Here is a 24784-nt window from a genome sequence, read left to right on the forward strand (position 1 = left end):
GACAAATCCATAAACCACATTCACTACCCTCATAAGCAAACAGCCTCTAATCATTCTACAGTGACACTATCTCACTCAAATATTACATCCATCCCTTCCTATCTCCCTGCCAAATATCATCGACTCTCGTGATATTAAACTATATACCCTCTCATCAAAAAGAATAAAATACCTTACAAATTTCTCTTTCTTACCACAATTCCAATTTAACCCATCTACCCTAATAGATGGCGACATACATCCAAACCCTGGGCCCAGAGCTACCTCTCTTGATGCCAGACCTACTATTTGTAGCCCCTCCCTCCCATCCCTTACCTCTCAATCTAATGCATTAGTTATAGGACACCTGAACATACAAAGTGTTAACAACAAAGTCACACATCTCCATTCTCTTCTTGATCTTCACTCCTTCGATATTCTCTGTCTTACAGAAACCTGGCTAAAACCCTGCACTAAAGATAATGAAATAATTCCCCCAGGTTATAACATTGTGAGACAAGATCGAAATACCCACAGAGGCGGGGTGTAGCCCTGCTATTTAAGACAAAACTTCACATATCCTTAGTTCCCTATGAACCTCAAGTGGATACCAAGGCTGAACTTCTTTTGGCTAAACTGCAAATTAACCCAAATAAATCAATCTTTATACTCTGTATCTACCTACCCCGAAACAACACTACTATAATCGAAAACATCCTTAGTTGGACATCTTCAAATTACCCTCAAGAAACTATCATATTAGGAGACCTAAACCAAGATTGGTCCTCAATAAACTCAGATAACCCCACCACCCATATTAATCTACATGGCTATTCTCAAATAATTAACACCACTACCAGGATCAACAAACCTAGCAACAAAGAAAGCATACTAGATTGGATTCTAATTAACAAACAACAACAATCCTACCTTGCAGGTACCTTACCTGATAACATTAGTGACCACTACCTAACCTATATCATAAGACTAAAGACTACTATCACTAACAACCCAGCCCTTAAAACCTCACGATATAATAAACACTTTAACCTTATCCTCTTCTTATCTGAACTAAATGCCTGCAACTGGAACCCCTAAAACTCTCACACTCGCCGATGCGGTTGAATATTTCAATTCTAGATTCTTATCAATCCTTGACAATCATGCACCAGAACGCACCATCAGAGTTAAACTAAACCAGCCCCTGGCTAACTAAAGAAACAAGACAAAAATGTTACTCAGAAATAAATCCTGGGCTAAATGGAGATCTAGTAAATCTCCTTCAGATCAACTGATCTTTAGGCAACTCAGAAATTCTACCAAAAAGCAATAATCGGTGACAAAAGAAACTATTATAGTAATCTCCAACAAATTAATACTAATAAACCACAACAATTTTGGGCAACCTTAAATAAGATTATTCACCCTGGTAAGACTACTACTCCCGCCCCTCTGAGTCAGAAAACACACAACCCTAGAAACTGCCAACACCTTTAACTCCTTCTTTACTGAAACCATTAACTCTCTAGCCTCTCACCTCTCCATAGATAAATCATCCATCCCTGACCCCACTCCTACTAATCTCCCTACCTTTAAACTACAACCTATCTCCACCTCCTTTATCCAAAAATTTCTCCAAAACTCAAACCTTGTACCCCCTCTGCCGACAAACTTCCTGCCGAATACCTTCAAAAAGCAGCATCCATAATAGCCTACCCTGTATCCATCCTTATAAACAGAACTATCAGCGAAGAGTCCATTCCTGATATCTGGAAAATCTCATACATCATCCCACTACATAAAGGTGGCAACTCCAATGAGTACTCCAATTATAGACCCATAGCCCTCTTATCACCAATAGCAAAGATTATGGAAAAATGTATACACCATCAACTAATGAATCACCTCACTAAACATAATATTCTGTCCAATTGCCAACATGGTTTTAGGCCTTTTCACAGTACTACCACTGCCCTACTTTCCTTCACTGATCTTATCTTTAAAAATCGCAACAATAACAACCTATCTTCAGCCCTCTTTATAGACCTTTCCAAAGCTTTTGACATGGTCAACCATCCCCTACTCCTACAAATCCTGGAATCTATCTCTCTTGAACCCAAGGCTATCCACTGGTTTGCCTCTTACCTCAGCAATAGAAAGCAGGCCGTCCTCTGGGGTAACAATCTCTCATCTCTGCTACCTATCACTCTTGGTGTTCCACAGGGCTCTATTCTAGGCCCTCTCCTTTTCACTCTATTCATAAATGACCTTCAATTAGCCTTACCCCAAGCAACTTGCATCCAATATGCAGATGACTCCACACTTATCTGCTCAAAAAACTTCCTCTGAGTTACTTAACCCTTACTCAAAACGTCTTCAACACAGTCGAGACATGGTTCTTAAAACGCTGTTTACTTTTGAATGCTAAAACCAAACTCCTCCTATTTAAGCCTACTTCTAGGTCCCCCACTAGAATTCTCCATCTCTTCTAACAATGGTACTGTTATATCCCCTGATTCTACCACTAAGCTGCTAGGTGTGACTATAGACAACTGCCTTACTTTTGATACTCATATTAACAATACCATTAAAATAGTCAATCGAAAACTGGGCTCCCTCTACAGAATTAAAACATTCTTAACTCCCAATGCTAAAGCTACACTTGCCCACTCTCATCTTATTTCTACTCTCCTCTATGCTTCACCCATCTACACTAACCTCAAGAAGAACAATCTCTAAATTAGCTAACACTCTCAATAACATAGCTAGATTTGTCACCGAAACAAATTTAGAACCCATCACTGTCTGAATCTACAACAACTTCACTGGCTAGAATTTCACAACATGCTATTACTCTCTCAACTTACCTTTGTCCATAGAATATTCTACCAACCTAACAATACACCTATCCTCTCTAATCTCTTTACCCCTTATACAAACCTAAATTCCCTTCGGTCCTCTAACAAACCTCTAGTTACTATATGTAAATCTAATAACTCAGCTGGTGACTCCTTTTCTCCAACACCATTGGTAAGTCTTGGAATCAGCTTCCCACTGAACTCACTTCCATCACATCTCCTATTCTCTTTAAACAAAACTAAAAACACACTTAACAAAACACTGGCTGTGCCCCTGTCTCAATCCTGACTAACCATGGCTCAGTAGTCTCTCACCTTTCTATCCTCCCTACTCTAAACCTGCTCTCTACTATTCCAGTCTCATACTTATACACTTTCCTCTCTCCTTTCTTATCTATCATGTTCTTTTTTTTCTCTCTTACCTCCTACCATATTTTAGTCCAAATCTGATAATTTTAAGTATTACTAAACCAGGACTTAATTTTTTATGTTGAGCACAATACTTACTTATCCTATCAAACTATGTTCCCTTCATTTTGTTTTGTATTGACTGTCTGTACAATTTGTGGAGCTTTTCTCCCCGGGCCTCTGCTGAAAAAGGAGTTGTCTCCAGTTAGACTAGCCCGGTTAACAAATGTTAAATAAATAAATAAATAAATAAATAAATGTTAATTGCAGAAGTTTTTTGAAAGTTATAAAAGGCTCACAACTGCTACTGATGAGCTGATCCTTATTAGAAAAGCAACCACAACTAAAGGATCATTCATATATACTGTCAGTATATATGAACAAACAAAACAAACAGCAAGCTTTAAACTGTATATCAATACTCATCCCTCTCCTGCTATCAACAACAAATCCATGCAAAAAAACACCACTGCCATGCAATTACAAAGTTACACACTATCACTATATATAACATATATACACTGATTTCAAGTTTAGACTATGGTAAAGAGCCGCTCATCAGTATAAACACTTCTGCTAAACTAAAACACAATAAATAATATATTAAAAACAATATATAAAAATGAAGTTTTTGTAATATAATGTAATAATTCAAAAATTTTTCCTTTATTTTTTGAAAAAAGTAATTTTGCCTTTTTAAAAACAAAATTTTTAAAAATTATCCTTAATCTACACTAATTTTTAAACTTTTTCTTTTTTTTTGGGTTAATTCATACATACTGGGTTCCCGAATTTAAACCACCCTTTTTTTTCCCCCCTTTTAGGGGGGAATTACCCATTTTTTCTTCCTCTTTACTGCATGAAAATCCCTTTACTTCCCCATCCTTTAAAATTTCCTTAACAACCCAATCTCTCCTACAAACCCATTTTATTAACAAAAATTTTTGGGTGTAAATTTTCCCCCTCCACACCATTTAGCTTGGGTTTAATTTCCCCCCGGGGCTCTTATCTAATTTTTATAACAATTACAAACGGGGTTTGCGGGCCTTGTATTTGGCAAAGGTCCCCTTTTCACTTAACGGGGTTCTTTCAGTCCCAAAATTTTCCCTTTTTCCCTTTTTAAAAGCTTTTTCCTCTACTCTCAATGTCTCGATAATTGGGGGTTTTACTAACAGGCTATTAGGGTTGGAAATTACCCCCTTATCAATAGCCCCTTCATTGGTGGGAATTAAAAGGTCTTCCAATATTTCTCGGGTTCGAAAAGATTTCAAGGGGGTGGGCCGTAATTTTTTTATTTTATAGGGTATGGGGAATTTTTTTAAGGTACATGCATTTTTGGCTTTCTTTGGGAGGCCCCCCAGTTATCCTTTCTGTGAGACCCCAAAACGTTAATTGTTTTTTATCACCCTTTGCATCACCAAAATTTTTTTAAAAACCCTCCGGGTTTTCATTAAAAATAATAAACAAATAACTGACCCTTTTAAACCCCATTGTAAGGCTTTAGTTACATCCCCAAATTTACCCTTTTTTATACCATTTAAAATTTGTATTAGGGGTTAAATTTAAAGTTTTTTTAATGTACCGTTTTTTATTAACCTTAACATGGCATACCCTTTTTCCCTAATTTTGGTGAGAAAAAAGCAAAATTTAAAAGGCTGTTTGTTTTTGCAAAAAAGGGGGAACAAATTGAAATTCCTATGTTTTTTTTTGGGTTTTAACCCCAGGTTTAATAAGGTTGTAACTGGGGTATTTGGGGGTGTGGGGGATTTGTAAGTGGGACCAATTGCAGGACCCTATTTAATGACTTTTAAAAGTGCCTACTTGGGTTTTTCCCCTTTGGGTTAGGAGACAACCAACCTCGGTCCCTAGTGTTTTTTTTGAAAAAGTTCTCATTGGGGGAATTTTGAAAAAATTTCCAAAAATTTCTAAATGCCCCAAGATTTAATTTGGGGATCAGTTCTTAATTTTTTTAATATTCGGGCAATTATTTCCCCCTTTTTAAAAAAAAGAAGGATGTTGTTTTATTTTTTAGCTTTTTTTAAAATTTTTAATTTTAAAGTTTATTTTTTTAAGTTAAGGCTTACCTTTTTTTTTTTTTTTTTAGTGTTCCCCGTTTAAGTTTTTTATGGTTTAAAAACCCTTCCTTTGGTACAAAATTTTTTTTTTTGGGATTTTTCCAGACCCTCATTTTAGAAGGCATTTGTAAGTGTTCACCTTTCTTTTTCCCTCCTTAAAACCAACTTCTTTAAAGGGGAATTTTTAAAGTTTTTATTTCTTTTTATTTCGGTTTTGAGAACCCCAGGGAAAGTTAGTTTATTCAATTTTTTCTCCTTTTGGGGGAGGTGTTTTTCCATTTTTAGTTTTAAAAGGGAATTTTTGGGCAGGGGTTTGAAAAATTTCCCAGCAAATTTTGGGGTTAACAAAAATGGTTTTGGGTATAATTTATTTTTTTTGTTGGGGGGTTTATTTGTACCTGAAAGCACAATTTGAAAAATCTTGCCAGGGAATTGATGGATGGGTCATTTTCCACCTCGGGGGGGGGGTTTTTTGATGAATTGGTTTTTTTTTGGGAAAGGGGAAATTTATATAAGAAAATGAATTTTTTTGGGGGTTCCTTTTTTGGACAACATTTTCCCAACGGAACCCATTGTTTTTAAATTTTAGATTTGGGGAGCACTTCCCCTTAGTTTTTTTTGGTCCATGTGAAATTTTGAATTAAGCTTCCCTTTAATTAAAAAAATTTTCCAAAATGAGTTTTCCTTTTTTTTTTTTTTAAGTAAAAATTTAATTTTTTTTTTAAATTTAAATTAAAAAATTTTTTAAAAATTGAAAATATTAAATTATTTTAATTAAAAATAAAATTTTTAAAATATTTAAATTTTTTTTTTTAAACAAAAAACTTCAAAAATTTTGGAGTTAAAACATAAAAAAAAAAAAAAAAAAAAAATTAAAATTGGGGGCCCCCAAAATTTTAAATTCCCTCTGATGCATTCCCTCAAAAGGAAAATTAAACTACCTTTATTAAAAATTATTTCCCCAAAATTTAATTTTGGCTAGTTTTTTTTTACGTTTAATACCCACTTTTTTAAAATTAAATTTTTTAAATTTTGTGATTAAGTGCATAAATAAGGGATCCAAAAAACCTTAAATTTAAACCTCCTGTAAGAATAAAGGAAAGGGGGTATTAATTGTAGCTTATGTTAAGGGGATCTAATACCCACTAAACGGCCTAAACTCTTGTCCCCCGGGGGGAACCCCCCAAAAATAAAATCCCAAAAAAAACCCCCCCATACAAGAATGGAAATTAATAAAAAAAATCCCCCACAACTTAAAATAAAATATATAAATAAATTTTTTATATTTTTAAATGTAAAATGTTTGCCATCCTTTTGGGCCCTTAGTAGACATTGGAGTAAAAGAATAAGAAAAAAATCAAAGTAAGAAAAGCTACTAGAAAGGGGAAGCCAAAGCAAGCATGGTTGACCCCCCAAAAAAAAATTTTTTTTTATGTAAGCCAAAAAACCCCAAAATATTAAATAAAAAAATTTTTGAAAATGTAAGAAATAATTTATTTAAGAAATGTAGAAACAAAATTAAAAATGAGTTTCCCAAAAAAAATTTTAAAAAGTTGGGCATCTGCCCTGGGTACAGTGGTTTCAGGTGAAAAGGGTCCCAGGTGAAAAGGGTTTTCCAGGTGCAAAAGGCCAGGCAAATTTTGGGGGGCCGGGAAATGAAATTGCCCCCCCAAATAAAGGTAAACCGCGAACCCATTTGGGGACCGCGAACAAGCAACCGGGGGCAGGGACAAGTTTAAAAAAAAAGCCTTTACACGAACACCCCTGCCTTTAACAGCAAAAAAAAAAGCGTGGCCGGGTTCAAAAATAAGAAATGAAAGGTCGAACCAAACCATGACAGCGTATTTAAAAACAAAAAGCTTTAAAGGGTAAATAGAAAGGGGAGATGAAAAAGGTTTTTGAATTTGAAAAATTCCAAAAGGTACGATAATTAAAAAGGCATAATAAGAACGGGAATAACCAAAACTTTTTAAACTAACTTGAGAAATTCGGGAGAGGTAGGATTTGTTTGAGAAGGGTGGGGCAGAGGGTAAAATTTGGTCTGGCTCCTGTCCACAATCATGAGGCCCAACTCATGCAGGGCCAGGTCCTGTGGGGAGCATATAGGGCTGAGGCGTGGGACCGGTTGGCTCATGATCTCACCAGTGCCACAGGGATTCCAAGGACTGGTGAGCAGGTCCGTCACCACCATGGGACCTGAAGAGATGAAAGGCCAATGAACCTTTGGATCCAGGGGGCCCCGGCAAATGCCCAATCCCCCACTACTAACTAAATTACATTTAATTATTTTTGTAAGTGATTAAACTAGCTGATATTATGGAGATGTGTATTCCAATATTACTTTTTTATATTACAGCTGCAGGTGCCCTTTTCCGACCAGGCATAGGCTGTGGTTGCCCCAAAGGCAGGTCAGTAATCCTCTCCAGTAACTGTAAAGAAATATAAAAGTATGACAGTTAGCAAAAGAGTGCAGTGTAGTCACTAATTATAAAATGTGCAAGTAACACTGTAAGAGTGTTTGCAAGTATTGCTTGATTACAAAAGTGTGTTGCAGTCTGAATCCAAACAGAAAATGAAAATGTCTGAAATAAAGTCTGAAATAAAGATCCCCCACCTTTTAAATATAGTACACAACCTGCAGCAGGCTGAAAAGTACAGCTGCAGAATATGAGCAAAACACATGTGTGAAATATATCCCTGTTGAAATACTGAAACATGACAGAAGTGAGACTGTGGAAAGGATTGTAATAACTACAGGTAAAACATGTCAATAAAGCCTAGAAGTAAGTACCATCCTGAATTGTAAAATAAAACAAGTGAGAGAGTGTGGAAGAGTTATGAATCCACCAATAAAGTAGTAATAACTCCCGAATAAAGTATACTGCAGTCAGTACAGAATGAAATGAATGTGACAAGCAGAACCAAACGTGTGTTTAAAATGTTGTGCAGCTGGAATGTGTATCCCAAAATCTGGATATGTTGCCCCAGTCTGCAATATGCAGATAGTATGATTGTCTGAAATACCAAACATCCACAGTTGTCTATAGCTTTTAAAGCAAATGTAGCAGGATGATGTAGCTGAACAAAGCCAGATATGAATGTGTATGAATAACAAAAAATTAATTTATGTAGCGTAAAATCCCTTCACCCTTGAGTATTATAATAAAACTGGTTAAACATAGGTTTTATTTCTGCAGCATTAAAATGTACGCTTGTATTTATTTGAATTTAATTAATTTTCTTACCCCCCCTAAACCCCATTAAAAACCATTACTAAAAAGGTAGTGCAAAACCTTAAAACCCCACATTTTTCCCGTTGGGTCAAATATTTGCAGCGTTATGTCTCCCTGTTCTACATCCAAACCTATCCCGTTGCCAAACAACCCTCTGTTTTACTGTTATTCTGCAAATTACATTTTATGCTGCTTTAATTTAAATTTGTTTTTAAAGGGGGTACTAAGCATCTTTCAAAATTAATTATTTATGTTTTCCCAAACTGTAGACATAATGCAAAAATAGGGGCAAGGCTTCCAGGGCCCACCTCTCCCACCCCAGCTGGGATATGGCCTGTGCCCAGTTGGGCCCCCCTCCTGGCCCTTGACCTGAGGGGGAACATAAAGGGGGCCCCTTCAAGTTGGGGGAAACCCCCACTATCCGTAGCTCCGGATGTGGTGCTGGGGGGATCCAGGACTCTGTTCTTGGGCCCCCCCCCCATTAGGGACAGGTGGGACAACTTCCTCCTTTGCCCGCCTAACACCCCAGCAAGCCCCTCCTGGGGGGTAAGGAACATGGAACTCCCATGGGGGGGGGATTCAGTTCCCCGTTCCACTGTGGGCTCTGGGGTTGGTATCCAAACATCGCCCGCAATTGTTCCCCCACCTGTCATACCGCCCCCGTAGCATCTTGTTTGTCTTGCTGTTACCTACCCAACCTACCTCCCCAGCTATACCACTTCCTTTGCTACCCTTCCCTGAAAAAAAAAAACTCTGTACCCACAAAAAATTACGCCCCATACATAGCTGCCCATTCCCCCACATGTCTGCTGGACATGGAAACTGTCAATTACAATTGGCTGTACAACAAGTATTATTGTTGTCCTTACACCTCTCTCAGGGGTGGAAGGTGTCAAATGTCACACCAAATTAAAAAACATATGCACAGCTGTTGCTGATGAAGAAATGGGCAGCTATGGGCCTTACCTACATCCCTCCTGCAAAACCCAAGCTTGTTTCCCTACTGTCTTACCCTCTTTGTGACCCCTTTTTCACCACTTTCCTGTCTCCCCATTTGCATTTCTTTTAAAGAAAATAGCGCGGGTGTGCGCAAGAGTAAGCACTGTTAAGCGGTTGTAAGGGGTGTGTGGAGCTAATGCCAGTTTGGCATTTTTTTAGCTCCAAAAACCAGCGCTAACCGGTTACAACTGCTTAAAAGTGCCTTAGTCACTCTGATTGACAGGTCCTGTAGTCAGTTCCCCCCCCAAAAAAAAATCCCACTGTCAGTCCCCCCGGACCTTGGAAACAGTAGTCTGCATGATTTACCACTAAGCCATGACTGTTATACAAGAACATTGTGCTAAAATAAATATATCATGTAATAGTATGAATGAATGTAAAGGGAATATAGGATGTGTAGTACACAAAGCATGTCATGAATATTTACTGTCAAACTAGTGGATTTCCCATAATAGTAGTGTGTGAACAGAAACAGCCATGCTAGTTGGTAGCTAGTAGGTAATAATGTCAGTTATTATACATATATAAATATATGTTTTATATATATATATATATATATATATATATATATATATATATATAGTTGTAGGTGTCAGTGTACATACACACTTATACAGGAAACAGGGGAGATGAATGGAGAAATGTGAATCTACAACACAGCCTGAATTTATGAGAGAGAACTAACCTTTACACTCACAGAACAGTGTCCACAGCCCAGCATGGTCCCCACCCTTACAATCTGAAAAGGGCGCCTATCTCACATACCCTTTTATAGCACTGTCCTGAAATCACAGTGAGAACTGCAATCAGTCACAACTGGCTGCATGCAATTAGCAAATGCTGGCTTACAATTGGTGCAGAGGCCATCACATGGACTATGCAGATACCTACAAAAGCATCCTGTACTCCCCCACTCCCCCCCCAACAATACTTTCATTCACTGTCTGGAAAGGCAGAGAGAGGGGGAGGAGAAAAAAAAAGAAGAAAAAGAAAATAAAAACACAAACAAAAAACCATGACAAACTAAGTTGAAGCTGTCATCAGTGTCAGTATCAAACTGGGCAGCAGCAGAAAAAAAAAATATTAATGGTAAAAACAACCAGCTGCGACAAACACAGGTAATTAAAGTAACAAGTTAATAGTCTCATACTGTGAACCCTCCATATGTGTTAGGTCTGTATCTATAGGTATGTCCATGTGATAAGTTGTGTGGCGTAGTTTTTTCCAAAGGGATGACTATACATTACATGTCATTCGTGTTAGGCCATGATCCCGGCACCAGTTGTCCGTGCAGTGAGGCCTGTCTGTAGGATTTTGTGTCAGCTGGTGTAAGACTATGGCACTTCAGTCATCTGGGGAAATTTGTCATCCACAACCCCCATGTTTGCTTTCACATCTGGGAAATAAATGCCAAATAAGAGGGGTCTTTGGACAGAGCCCCGTGGGATACCACATGTGACTGGCTTTGAGTCTGACATTTCCCGCAAGTTTGATTTTTGGATTCTTTTTTCAACCAGTTTGCAAACCCCTCATGTGACATATGTATTTAAAATTTAAGCTGATCTTGTCTATGATGCCTGAGTGGGGAAATGTGTTGAGGCCTTAGGCAAATCCAGGTAGGCTGTATGGACTGCTTTGCCCTCATCAATGGCTGGTGACTGTTTTTAAAGGTCAACCAGGTTAAAAAGGGAGGATCAGCCCTTCACAAAGGCAAACTTTGGGGCAAGTGTCTGCAGGTACCCAATATCGCTGTATATGAGTCCCATAATGAATCTTTCCATAGCTTTGCAGACCAGGCTGGTTAAGCTATGGGTGTTCCCAGGGTCAGTAGAGGTGCCTCCTTTTGGAGTGGGACCACTGTTGCTGTATGCCAGTGTTCAGGTACATATCCCAGGGCCAAGGTTAAATATCAGTCTATATGCGGTTGTATCCTCTTGGAGTTCACGACCATCCAGGGGTACCATCAGGTCACATTGATGCTGTGTGTTCTGCCTGAGGGCATCACCTGGACATCTGAGATGATAGGGAGGTTACATTCAGCTGTGATAAGTATTTTTTGTTTAGAGGGGATATATGCACTGAACCTGTCTGCCCGAAAGTTAATATCTTTTGTTAATTTTTAGGGTGTATAACTCAGAGCATATCTGAGGCTTTTTGGGCCATGTGTTAACAAACTGGAAGGCCTTGTGGTTATCTTTGTGTCTTTCCTCAGAGTGGCCTTGGATGTTGTTAAAAACTTATTAAATGCTGCCCCGATGCCTTCCCTTTATGTGTTTTCCCGTCCTGCAGTAGCCTCCTTCTATTGTTTAAAATTTTTCTTTGGGTGGGGGCCACCAGACAGGATGTAACCTTGTGCATAGGGTCTGGGGTTAAAAAGGTGCATGTTCCATGCATTTTTTGGGATGTCCATGGGGAACCATTTTCAAAGGGGGCAGCATTGTGGGTTGTGGCTTCCACTGCCCCAGTGGGCTGCAGCGATACCACCTGAGTTCTAACAAGTGAAAATGTGTCAATTTACATATATATCAAAGTAGTCTACTGTGCTTTGGGGGTGGTGGGTATGTATATCCAGGCGATTATTTTTTGTCCAGATCACACTAGTGGATGGCGTTCCACATACAGTACCTTTATGAACCCCAGAGTGAGGTGTGCATTGACCTGTCTCAGTGTGCTGACCGATGGGGCTTGGTAATTTTTTGGTGTGGCAGGTATTGTTGCACAGGTGTTGGCTGAGCACTGATATCTGGCCATGTACATTTTATCCACCAAGAGAAAACACAGCTACATATGGGGGTAAGTATATCACTACAGTTGAGTATCATGTATAGTATGTGTGCCATATTTTTGACATAGTTTGCTGATATCCTGTTTGTTTCTCTTCAGGGACATGGCCAAAATCCGCCTACTCTGCTGCAGAGATGAAGAGATACACCCGAGCCTGGGGATTATGACATACTGTTTTGCACCAGCCAGAATCAACAGGAGAGGCTGCACTGTGGCAAGACCTTGTCCTAGGGTAAATGACATTGGCACGCATAATAGGACATATGAGCAGGGACATCACTGCAGTGATTTAATCAGAAATGTCCGTAGTGCATCAGATATCCACAGGGAACAGGTCGCCACAGGAGGGGGGTGGCCCAAAATCCCCCTCACCAGACTGGAGGGCTACTCCTAAGTGTTGTGGCTCCAGCCCCGGAAAACAAACAAACACCTGCATTATGATGGAGGCTGGATCCCCCAGCAACACGACATGGGCATGCAGGTAATATATATGTAAATTGACTGTTCTGTACACTGTTAGATGCATGTGAAGGGGTGTCCTTGGTATGTAGCTGTCAACATAGTATGTAATTGTGCAGGTGTGATATTGCCCAAAATCAGCAGCTGACATGTGAAAGGGAACTGGTGTACTACTGCTGTATCATGGGGATCAATGGCACAGTTTTGCCCCCATTAATCCCCCATTTCTGCAGGTCCCTCCAGTGTTACAGCAAGGGCCCCTCCATGCTGGTGAGGGGTTTTAACAATACCTATAATAGTCCTGATAGTGCTAGTAATAATAGTGTAACTCAGTAGTGCTTTTGTGTATACTGCGGGTGCATGTGTGCATGTGGTGTTTCCCCTGTGCATGGGTGTGCATTTTGCATGTGTGCATTGTGTGCCCCTGTGCATGTGCATTTTGCCCGTGTCCCATGTCATGTGATGTGTCAATTTCATGTGTCCCATGTTGTGCATGTGTGCGTGTGCATTTTTGTGCATTTTGTGTGCCAGTGCATGTGTGCATGTGTGCATTTTCCCCGTGCAGGGGCATGTGTCCATGTGTGCATGTGCATGTCCATGTGTGCATGTGTGCATGTGTGCATGTGTAGTGCATGTTGCATCCTGGTAACATTTGTAGACATTGTAAACTGTGTTTCCTGTCTTCCTCCCACAGGTTCTGGTGCTGCTCTGGTTCCTGCAGCAGGGGAAACCCGAATCTGGTACAGGTACTGATAATGATGAAACTGTGTAATGGCACAGGAAGGTGTGTCAGGGTCCATCATTGGTCAGCCAATTGACAGTACACAGCTGTCAACCCCATCATTTGCACAGTCATCCTGCCAGTACATCCTATGTCACCATTGTCCCTAGGTGATGGACAGGGTACATGGGCATTGACCAGGGTAATGTGGTATCTGTGGCACATGCTTCCCCCCACAGCAGCCATGGGCAGGGCCCGAGATGGTACCACACAAAAGTTGCCCATGGGTTCTCGTGGGGGCATCCTGGGGTTTCCTCTGGCGTGCCCAAAGAGGTCTGTCAACCTCAGCTATGTTTGGGCTGTCATGCAGGCACAGTCACGTATGGAAAGGTACACCAGACAGGGTCTGGGGAGCTGAGAGCATGTCGCCATCCATGACTGACAGTATGCGGGAAAGCGGGTGCTATCCGTAATTTCACCGATGTCATAGACAGACATTGTGGGGACATATTACAGCAGTTCCACAACCCATGTCCATGAGCCAGGGCAATGGTGGCATTTCGGGGCCCTGGCTGTATGCCAGCCCGCAGCAGCTGGCAGTTGGCACAGGCAACAGGCCCCGGATGCCCCCATAGTGCCAGCAGCAGCCCCAGCAATGCTGGGTCTGTGCTGTCATCAGACCCCCGGAGACCACGTGCGTGGCTCTGGGCAGTCCCAACAGGGACCTGTGTCCAGTCAACAAAATCCGCTTCTGATGACAGTACCCAGTCTGGCTTAGTACTGGATGGTCCGTAGCACCTGCCAGGCACAGGTACCCCTGTCCATGCCCCAGACACTGATCTGTATGACCTGCCAGGTGCAGTCTGTGGCTGTCCACAAACTCCAGTATATGGCAGCCATGAGGTGGAACTTGTGCATGCATACACACATGCAAATGTTAACACCTAGGGCTACCACATACACCAACTGCACCAACAGTGCCCCACCCCTGCTGTCCCCCACCAACACACATACACAACATGTCAATTGGTGGTATCAGTGGCAGACTCAGGCATACCTAATTCACACCCTGTGCATATGATGAAACTGTGCCACCTCCTGCAATCTCAACATCAGTGCAGGAACAGGTAAAAATGTTGCTGATGCACAGGGTGACTACATAGAAGTGTATTACTAGTATCATGTTGGTAACAGTACAGTGTGCTGATTTGATGTGTGTATATCCCAGCATGCCTGATGCAGTAACTGTATGACTGTCCTGAATTGTTATCTCACCCATAGTAATACCATAGTGTAACAGCTGCACATTATTGCATACGGTGGTAAGGATGTCAACAAAAGCCACATTGGGAGCACAGGGGGAAGCTAATGCAAAATGATGATTTATGGACATGTAATTGGTGGCATGTTGCCCACAAGACTATGCAATGTGGATGTTTGCATGTTGATATGTGTGCAGTACCAATTTAATAAATTAAATTAAATAAAAATATCAGTTCTACCATGGACATCTGAGCTGTGATTCCTGGGTACATGTTGATAGGTGCATATTTGCACTGTTACCTACTGGGGTTACCCCCTTTTTTGTTTTACAATGGACTACTTCCAGCCCTGCTTACTGTAGCTTTGTTTGCATGCATGTTTGCTTGGGTTCCCTGGAACACTGTTCCACCTGCAATGCAGGTTACAGAGCTTCTGTGGACCTAGTGACATCTGCATAAAAAAGTAACCCTACGTATTTTTCCCAAATTTTTTACCTTTAAACAGGAAAACAAAACCCCCCCCCCCCCCCCCCCCCCCCCCCCCCCCCCCCCCCCCTCCCCCCCCCTCCCCCCCCCCCCCCCCCCCCCCCCCCCCCCCCCCCCCCCCCCTCCCCCTCCCCACCCCCCCCACCCCCCCCCCCCCCCCCCCCCCTCCCCCCCCCCCCCCCCCCCCCCCCCCCCTCCCCCCCTCCCCCCCTTTTTTTTTTTTTTTTTTTTTTTTTTTTTTTTTTTTTTTTTTTTTTTTTTATTATTTTTTTTTTTTTTTTTTTTTTTTTTTTTTTTTTTTTTGAGAGTTTTTTTTTTTTTTTTTTTTTTTTTTTTTTTTTTTTTTTTTTTTTTTTTTTTTTTTTTTTTTTTTTCCCCGTCCCTGGGGGTTCGCCCCCCTTGGGTTACGGGGCCCCGTTTTAAAAAACATTTGCATATGGAACCCCCCTTTACCTTTGGCAATTTTTACCCACGGGGTTTCCCGGTTTTTATAATTTTAAAAGCCCCAGGGGGGGGGGCCCCCTTTTAAAAAAAAGGGAATTCAAGGGTTTTGCCACGGGCATCACACACCTCCGCAGCTGGCACACAGGCATACGTTAAATCAGAACAGGGCACATGCCACACATGGCACACACATACCGTGTGCCACACACTCACAACCTGTAGGGCTACACAACACACCTGCTACAGATGTGTCAGATACCTCTCTTGGCTGCTGCAGTGGTGTCCCACTCAACAGGCTGTACATGGTGAAGGTCACAGTGATATGCCCGTGGGGCACTATGGTCCACCACAAAACACATGCATACAGGTCAGTCAGAGGCATGGACACATATGACTTAGTCATTGTCCATGCCACTATGGATGACCTGAGATGTACCTCCCTGGACTACATGATAGGGAACATAGAGGGGCTCTCTCAGCATGTGGCATGGGCCAGTATGAGCCTGACCTTGGTTGCCATCATACCCTCACCAGGTATGCTACCACAATATGTAGGAAGGGTGTGCTATGTCTACATTCTGCTCAATCTCCAATGTCATTCATAGGGTATCCAATGGCTGCCAGCGTGTGCTTACATGCTAGGGAAGCCACAATGATTTGCGAGGGGCAGCTTGCACGTGACACCCATGGGCCATTGTATATTGGCGAAGCCCCTTGATACACACATAGTGCCTTTTGCTGCAGGACACAGATTACAAAGCCATCTCCGTGGGTATCACATGGGATAGGACACTAACAGTAATGCTACACAACACCAGCAGTGTACACCGCAAGATGCATGCACTGGAGACCGTCCTCAGCATGGTAGACTGCAATATCTGTGCAGTAACAGATTCCTGATTCACAGCTCACAAGTGCAACCCATCACTGCCAGGTTATACCTCATACCATGCCTGTCGTCCCCTACACATGTAACACACATGAACAGGGGGGTGATATCTCAAGGCACCACAGATACACACACCTCCAGGTTGTTGGCACAGCACAAAGCATCAGGGCCTATCCATGAGCAGCTAACAGTGTGTTGGACTGCCTTCTGGTTCATAGCCTGGCACACACAACCCTCCCATACACAGGAAACCCACCTGTCCTCCCTAACAACACTGGGAATATGACAGTCTCTAGATATGTCTTTATATGGCTGGACTGCATCCAGCCAAACATTGTGTGTGAGCATTACTGTAGCTACAACACACTAGCTGAAAGGTTCCCAGCATGTAGTCACTGAGTTGCAGTGGAACAACATGTTACCACTCCCACAACAGGTGGGAACATGCAGCATCTGTTCATCGACTACATGTAGACTATATGGCCCAGACCAGATGTGTATCCCCTGCTGTTAGGATGATACCATATACAACTCACACTGTATATACACATATGGCAGGCGTCCCCTGCACAGTAAGACACAGTCATAATGTTATGCATTGCAAATACCATTTATCCACTTGAGGCACGTGTCAGACATGGTAACTACTGAAGGTCACAGGTATATATGTGTATGTGTCACACACATACATCATGTGTGGATTGCCATTGCTGGTTTAAGCAGTGTCATGCATTGTTATGAACAACAACCCACACATGGTCATTTTGTGTGACACAACCACACGTGGCAGTTCTGGGTTTCCAAAACATACCTATCTGTGCTCTGACAGTGGTAATAGACCCAGTAGCGGAGCGCACTATTGGCATTACTGGGCAATTAGCCCTGTTTGGCTGTACTGATAGTGAGGTGACATCACCTGTGTTTACTGGGGGAATATGCAGCATCTGGTGTATTGTAGTAGTTGCCAAAAGGAACTGTTCACTCACACTTACACACACCCTACTACCCCCCCCACACTTGGCAGGATTCATACCCCTACCTAACTATGTTATGACACGTGAGAGAAACGCATTAGCAAAGCATACTATTTGGATTACTAGGAGGTTCCTCTTCTCCGGCTGTACTTATAGGGTGCTGACATCATCAGTGTTTGGAAAGGGTAACGTGCATCATGTAGTGTGTTCTCCTGATTGCCAAAAAGCACATGTCTTTCATACAGAATTGCACACACACAAACTTCCCTCCTCCAAACACACACACTTACCATTTGCAGGATTCATACCTCAACCTAACTATGTTATGACACGTGAGAGAGATGCATTAGCGAAGCGCACTATTTAGATTACTAGGAGGTTCGTCTTCTCCCGCTGTACTTATAGGGTGCTGACATCATCAGTGTTTGGAAAGGGTAATGTGCATCATGTAGTGTGTTCTCCTGATTGCCAAAAAGCATGCCTTTCATACAGAATTGCACACACACAAACTCCCCTTATCCAAACACACACACTTGCCATTTGCAGTATTCATACCCCTACCTAGCTATGTTATGACACTTGAGAGAGAGACGCATTAGCAAAGTGCACTATTCGCATTACTGGGAGGTTTCCCTTCTCCAGCTGTACTTATAGGGTGCTGACATCATCAGTGTTTGGAAAGGGGAATGTTCATCATGTAGTGTGTTCTTCTAATTGTCAAAATGCACATATCTTTCATACAGACTTGCCAGCACACACACTCCCCTCATCCACACACTTGCCATTTGCAGGATTCAAACCCCTACCTAGCTATGTTATGACACTTGAGAAAGATGCATTAGCAGAGCGCGCTATTCGCATTACTGGGAGATTTCCCTTCTCCTGCTATACTTATAGGGTGCTGACATCATCAGTGTTTAGAAAGGGGAATGTGCATCCTGTAGAGTGTTTTCCCCAGTTGACAAAAGGGACATCTCCCTCACATAGACTTGCACACACACTAACCCCCCTCCACACACATTGGGCATTTGCAGTATTCAAACCCCTACCTAACTATGTTATGACACTCGAGACGCATGCATTAGCAGAGCACGCTATTCGCAGTACTGGCAGGTTGCCCTTCTCCTGCTGTACTTATAGGGTGCTGACATCATCAGTATTTAGAAAGGGGAATGTGCATCCTGTAGAGTGTTTTCCCCAGTTGCCAAAAGGGACATTTCCCTCACACAGACTTGCACACACACTAACCCCCCTCCACATGCACTGGGCATTTGCAAAATTCAAACCCCTACCTAACTATGTTATGACACTTTAGACGGACGTATTAGCAGAGCGCGCTATTCGCATTATTGGGAGGTTACCCTTCTCCTGCTGTACTTATAGGGTGCTGACATCATCAGGGTTTAGAAAGGGGAATGTGCATCCTGTAGAGTGTTTTCCCAGTTGCCAAAAGGGACATTTCCCTCACACAGACTTGCACAAACAACAACCCCGCTCACCCACTGAGCATTTGCATGGTTCAAACTCCTACCTAACTATATTATGACACTTGAGGGAGATGCATTAGCAGAGCGCGCTATCCGAATTACTGGGCATCTGTTCTGCACCTGCTGTATTTATAGGGTGCTGACATCTTTATTTCTACAGAGGTATGTACATCTAGTACTACCTGTCAGGTGGGGATAGCATATATATGCATTTGCAGCCACCTACTTCAGGGTCTGATATGCACATCGCACTGGCAGGTTATGTTCTATACCATGCTTCGTGACTACAGGACCTGTAATACACAACACAACCAGTCCAGAACACCCCTCCCACATCCAGGACACACACTTTGCTTCCCTGGGAACAGTTCCAGGATATGCAGGTGTTCACATACACCATTCCAGTTGTTAACATCAGGTACAGGCATATTGTGTGTGGGAACTACTCAGGCCTCTACAACATTACCCTACAGCCACTACAATTTGTGGGTCCATGTGCTATGGCAAAACCACTCACCACAGCCACATGGGGGAATACATATTGCACCTGTCCATCTGCAACATGGGTATTCACTGTTCCACACCAGAGGTAGACCACCATTGTTGATATCTGACCATACCCACCTTTCCCTGGACATCCATATCCCATCCCCACCCCCAGGCAAGGTTGTCACTGCAAACAAACTATATTTAGCACAGGCAGACTCTACACTTGTGAAGAGTGGGGTGGAAGACTTCAAAGGACTCATGCTGGGGGGCTATACTGGCCACTCTGCATAATCCTTTGTTAGGTTTGCATTGATCATGCTATCCCACATATACCCATGACTGCTCCACAACAAGACACCTGTCAGGTGTACACCAGCCATATATGAGCTGTCCAACAGACAGAGTGAGCTAAGACATTGCAGAGCTGTAGCCCACAGAGGGAGGACGTCTCTGAATAGTACCGGCACAACACTTCAATCCCACATAATCATCACAACACAGTGTTGACAGTGGAATTGTCCAGACAATGTAGATAGGGCTCCCCACAGTCTGTTATTGACGCCCACTTACTGTTAGAGGTCCTCAGCAACCCTCTTACAGCACACGCCAACAACATGGATGTGGCTTAGCACATTCAAACCCTGGGATCTCCACTGTGTCCCTGCTTGACAGAGGCACAGCACAGTAGCCTCACACGATGCCTTATGTGACCTACTTTACAGTGGCACAGTAGCCTACTGTACTGGGGATGCAGATGCCAAGCACACTCTGGCTAAGCTGTCATTCCCTAGGGCAAACAGCCTAGTATTGACCTCTACACCCATATGTTTAATTGTCAGATGCACAATATTTGTTGCTGATAGACTGTTTGCAGGTCTTTATTGCCATAGCATTCCCTGTTTCTATGAACAACTTTTGTATCTGTGGAAGATGTTTGAATATGAGGGGGATCCACTATATCACTTATGTCTCTGTAGTCATTTAACTGTGTGCACTGGGCAGATTGCTCTTATGTGGTTGGTTCCTGGAATGACACGTACAAATAGCAGGTATGTGTGGCCAACTGCTAAACGGAGATATGGCCTAAGTGTGTGAGCATGCCCAGTTCAGCCTTTCCATGGTATGTTGTCTGACATATGTCTCATTTATCAAAGTGTGCGAGCATGCCCAGTGTGAGCTTTCCATATGTTGAACTCTGCAGTCCACCACATATTTGGATGAGTGTGAACCTCAACAATATCTCACTTTTATGGTTGTGTGTTGGGTGTCATGTTGTGTACTTACTGGCCAACTGCTTCGTGTCTGAACACAACAGGGATTATACTGTGCCTGCAGGGTTTGCATGGGATACTGTGCATACAGTTGTCAACATCCTTTCATACTGACCTAACACTGTAGTACCATATAGTGTACTGGTTCAGTACTTTCACTGTGGTGGACAGTATCCTGGGCTTTAGTCCTATCACTGCTTTAAATCTTCATAGTGAGCACAACAGACTGTTTAGGGGCCAGTTGTGCACATATGACCATGTTGCATTATGTTCAAATATGAACTACCTAAACCAGGCTTGTCCAACATTGGTAGTGTATTCCACAACATAGGTGGACATTGGCAAACACTAGCGATGTGCCCTAGGCCATTTCTAATGCTAGTCAGAGAGTGTGTTTGTCCTTCGACACACATTGAAACTGGAGTTTGCCATGACATATGTCATGGTTAGTATACCGTGCCTCCGTCTACCTGTGACATAACAGTGATACCCAGGGTAAACCTACCATCTCCCATCCACTCATCAAGATTCCTCTTGAGGAGTGTCGATGGGTGACTCTCTGGCTAATCTGTACTGGGAGTTTACTCAAGAGTGGGGGTGGCTTCTGTGTTATGGATCATTCAGTACAGCTTATCCTATGTATGTCAGTGCTGGGGTTCAGGTCTCTCATGTGCATAGCTCACTGCCATTCGGATTGTACAAGGTGCAGCATGTTCATTGATTCCAGCTTGGACATGGCTTTATACATCAGGCACAGCTTGCCTCTGGGTGGGCAGTATGGCAGTGTGTGGAGCTGCAGTTTGTTTAATCAGGATACACATGGCATCTGTTCAAGCTCTTTGCTACTCCTGGTGAGGTACTGTTGGGGACTTTACAGTTGATGAAGGTGTCTGCTGAGATACATCCCACAGGGGCTATTGTAGTCAATTGTAACGCTGATGAAGGATGACTGCAGAGCCACAATGACCTCCCCTTATCTAGATCTGACAACCTTCATGATTAGGTGGGTATATGGTATGTTTCTGTGAACACTACAGCCACATGTTTGTCCAATGCAGGATATCTATCACCTTGTGTCCCCAGGTCTCTCATTACATGTTAGGTACATAATGGGTTAACACCTGTGTGGTAATTGGTGGGCACTTACTGTATATCCATGGGGTTGACTATACACTTTTCTGCAATTAGCTTGCTGACATGGCTATGGCACCAGTTGTCTGTTTCTATGTGGCCCTTTTGTGGGATGCTTGTGTCAGCTGGGGGTCAGATATGGTGTGCAGTTTGTAGTCCTCTGCATACATGTTCAGTCACAGTCCTTCCATGTTGGCCTGTACCTATGGGACATATATACGAAACGAGGGAGGTCCCAGGACCAAGTCTTGTGGGATGACACTTATATCTGGTTTGTAGTCTGACATGGCTGCAGCATGTCTGACCATGTCAGTTCTGTCTTTGGTCTGGTTTGCAACCTCTCTACTGACATAGGGGTTTATATTTAAGCTGGTGAACATATTTATACTGAACACGTAGGGTATTGTCTGGAAGCATTTGCAAGGTCCAGCTATGCTGTGTGGACCACCTTGCCCTCATCAATGACCTTAATGACTGTTTCAAATGGGTCAAATATGTTTAGGGGCGGGATCTACACTTATGACAGCCACACTGGGTAGGGTCCGGTGTCAGTAGGTCCCCGATATCTTTATGTCTGCGGTACATGCTGATCCTTTCCATAGCTGTGCAGACCAAGCTTGTCAGGATTCTGGGGTGGTTGTTTGCAGTATCCATTCAGGCAACACCTTTGTTGAGAAGGACCACTGTTGTTGTACACTGCTCTTTGGGTACATATCATGTGGTAAGGCTGACATTGAGCAGTAGTGTGATTTGGCATTCCATTCTTCTTGGAGTCCATGTTGGACTCAGCCCAGGACACCATCTCATACCATTGCTGCTGTGTGTTTTGCTTTGTAGATGCTGGCTGTTACCTCAGCATCTGGAATGTCAGGGGGCCAACAGTCTGCTGGGATAGATATTTTGCATTCTGGGGGGGGGGTTTGCACTGCACCTGTCAGGTTGTATGTTGGCAATATGTGTGTGTGTTTGGTATGTTGTTTGTAATATTTGTGTGATTCAGAGCATATCTGTGAATTCCCAACATGGTTCCTACCATCAGATAAGCCTTGGGATTATCCTTAGTGTCCTGTACAATTTGTATCTTCATAGGTTCATAGGTTCATACTAGGCTATCCACTCTAGGGCATTTGTAAGCCTAGCCAGGGTGTGTGTGTGTCTTTCACCGCCCCTTGCTATGTGAATATTATGGCCATTTATGATTTACTTTACTGTGCCTCTGTCTGGATGTGACACAGTGAAGACCCCCAGTGTACATCTACGATCATCCATCCACTTGGCAATATTCCTGTTGAGGAGTGTCAGTGAGGGGCTCTGCCTAACATGGAGTGGGATCCTGTTCCAGGGTGTGGGGAGCCTCTGGGTTATGTATCTGTCCCTCCAGCACATCCTATTTCATTATGTGTTGGGGTTGACATCTGTCACTCTCACAGCTCCAATGGCTTTGGTTTTTCTGGGGTGGAGCATGTCTATTACTCCTGTGTTGGACATGGCCTTGTACAACATACATACAATGCCTCTGTGTAGGCAGTATGTGACTGCATTCAGCTGGGGTGTCTACAGCCAGGCAGCATATGACATATATTTGAGACCCTTTATCCTCTTGGTGAGGTACCTTTGAGGTCTTTCTAACCGCTGCAGGTGTCAGGTAAGGTACATCCCAAATGAGGCACTGTACTAGATTATGGGTCTGATAACAGAACAGTACAGGGGCACAATGACCTCTGTTGACGTAGATGTGAATCCTTTCATGTTACGGTGTCCAATATAGACAGTCTTCCTAGCCACATTGCCAATGTGAGTGTCACATAACAGGTTACTGTCCACTTGTGTCCCTAGGTCCGTGATTACTCCTTGCATACATAATGGTTTACCACCTATGTGGTAATTTGTGAGTACCTTGTTTGGTATTTGGTGGGACATTCATACTGTCCAGTGTCTTCAGGACGTCTGGGTGGGGTTCCTGTGTGTGAGTGTGTGGTCTGTAGCATGCTATAGACTGTACAGCAGGTTTGACTACAGTTAGGTGCACATGGGTGTTCTCTGATGCTTCGTGCAATGTCAGTTACCTGGACGTATGGGTGTCTGTGCTACATATGGATACCCCCCTCCTTTTAAGTTTTGGTCCAGGTTTTGGGGCCATAACGCATGATATGAGGTATAACCTGGTAGTGCTGGTATGCTGTCAGTAGGCTTGCAGCAGGTTTCTGTTACTGCACAGACGTCGATGTTCTCCATACTGGGGAGGGCCTCATGAGCATGCATATTGCGGTTTACACATCTGGCATTGGTCAGCATTACCCTTATGTTTCTTAACACTTATGTTTTCTAGGGTGGTGGGTTAGTCTTTTCAGCCTTGCCTACGTATGGCTCTATGGGGTGGCAAAAGCCTTATCCAATATCCAGACGCCCAGGGGTAACAGGTGCAAGCCATCCCTGGAACAGCAGCATGGCTTGTTATGCATGACATCTGAAGCAGACAGACATTAGATCCTCTTGGACTGACAGCTGCAATTGTGCCACCTGTTAAAGCTGATCATTCTGTGTTTGTACTGTGGCATCATTCATGGTGAGGGTAGGATGCTGCAAACGGCCAGTGTCATACCAGCTTGGAGTACATACTCAGAGAGCTCGTCCATGTCTCTTTTCATGTAGTCCAGAGAGGTACATCTCAGGTCATTCACACCAGCATGGACAATGACTGCATCATATTTCTACTTGCTTTGGGGTGACCTGCGTACTTGTGTTATGTGGCGTATTGTAGCAGCCTACAGGCAGCTTACTGTACCCTTTCCCTTGTTCAGTCTGGTGAGTGGGACAGCAATGTGTCTGCCTATA

Source organism: Protopterus annectens, chromosome 5.part1, assembly GCF_019279795.1.
Source record: "Protopterus annectens isolate FY-2018-M chromosome 5.part1, PAN1.0, whole genome shotgun sequence".
Classification (NCBI taxonomy): domain Eukaryota; kingdom Metazoa; phylum Chordata; order Ceratodontiformes; family Protopteridae; genus Protopterus; species Protopterus annectens.